Here is a 1,869-nt window from a genome sequence, read left to right on the forward strand (position 1 = left end):
ACAATCCTCTGCCAAGCAAACTTTGGCTTGTACCAGCACCTCTCATGATATTGTACATCACACTTAACACAGTTCACAGTTCATACCAGTTGCAATGCCTAGGCCAAGAGTTTTCCACAGAGATCCAGCATCTCAGGAACAAGATGTGACACATAACATGAGAAGAAAGTGTCAGCAGTCTAGGGATGAGGGTGTTTTCTTAACCCTATTAGTCCATGTCTGTTGCTGATAATAAAATGTAATGGACTAGGCGCTGCTTTTTAAATTGGCTATTTTGGCTTACTGTCCCTAAGGTCCCACTGAGTGGCCATATATAGCAATGGCCTTCTTTCCATCAGAGTCCTGAGGTGGTGTGGGGCATCGTGGGATGAGAGAGGAGAGAAATAAATGGACAGAATGTATTTGAGTTTCCTGTGGTCCCTCTACCCCCTTCTTACAAACCATCTGTATTCAATCATGGCAACTTGACCCTAACAATCTTAATCCTCATTACCTCTTAGAGGTCCCAGTTCTAAACACTGTGGTCAGATTAAGCTTCTAGCCTTTAAATGTTTTATAATATTATGGTCAGTCTCAAACCTGGCTGCTCATTGTTCAAAAGCCAATAATGAAGAATCAGTAGGTGAAAAAAAAAAAAAACAGACCTAGGTTTATTCAAGAGCCAGCATCCTGGAAGATGCGCATAAGCACTGTCTCCAAGTTTTGCTGTGGGGAACTCAGATATATGGAAGTGATTTCCTTTCATTTCTATTTTTTTCTGCACTACAACTTAAACCCAGGACTTCACAGCGGGTGTCCATGTGCTTTATCACTAGATTATCTCTCCAGCACCCATTAGAGAGAGAGGATGTGCAGAGGGCAATGGGCAGGAAGACTATGCCATTTTTTCTTGTTAAAACACTGAAATCAGGGACTAGAGAGATGGATCAGCAGTTAAGAGTACTGAATGCTCTTCAAAGGTCCTGAGTTCAATTCCCAGAAATCACATAGTGGCTCACAATCATCTGTAATGTGACCTGATACCCTTTTCTGATGTATCTGAATTCAGTTACAGTGTATTCACATATGCTAAATAAATAATATTATTAAAAAAATAAAAACAAAAACAAAAATCCCATTGAAATCAGGAAGTTTTGATATCCTGGAGTTGATTTCTAGAATTCTTTAAACAAAACATTTGACTTTCCTGAAAGTTAAAATCCACACATTTTGTGTTTGATGACTGAGCAGGAGAGGGAATATTATACATTTTGTTACCTAAAGGTCATCATATGTTCTGGGTTTTGTAAGTCTAAAGAAAGATGATTTAGCATTTATATGTAGTCAATTTTAAATCAATTTAATGTGGCCTTTTTTAAAATGCGGAATGCTGACAGAGGAAGAGGAGGTAACCTTGAAAAGGAACTCCCTATTACAGTGGGCATTCACTTCAACACATAAAGCACTGTTCTGGAAACTCACTAAGAAGCTGTAAGAGAAAAATTATCTACATTGCTACACTTTAAAATAAATGAGAAAATGTTTTATGGAAACATGTAACACAAAATCAACAAGTAGAACCTTTTAGGGGAAATGATATGGAATGACGCAGGCAATTATGTTGAACAAAGAATTTCTATAAGCCAACGAGGAAAGAATGCCAATGATCACAACATTGGTGAGTTTATTTATTAAATGATTATCATATTATATATTCATTATTTATTATAGATAATAGCCTACAGTGAAATGAACATTTTAGAAGGCGACCATTTTGGACTCTGCTTCCACAGCAAGCCCAAATGGAAAAGATGAAAATGGAAAAAGGAGTCATTCGTGTGATGTTACCCTATTCATCTGAACTTCCAGAAGTCAGGATTAAGGGACAAT

This window comes from Rattus rattus, chromosome 2 (genome assembly GCF_011064425.1).
Source record: "Rattus rattus isolate New Zealand chromosome 2, Rrattus_CSIRO_v1, whole genome shotgun sequence".
Taxonomy (NCBI): Eukaryota; Metazoa; Chordata; class Mammalia; order Rodentia; family Muridae; genus Rattus; species Rattus rattus.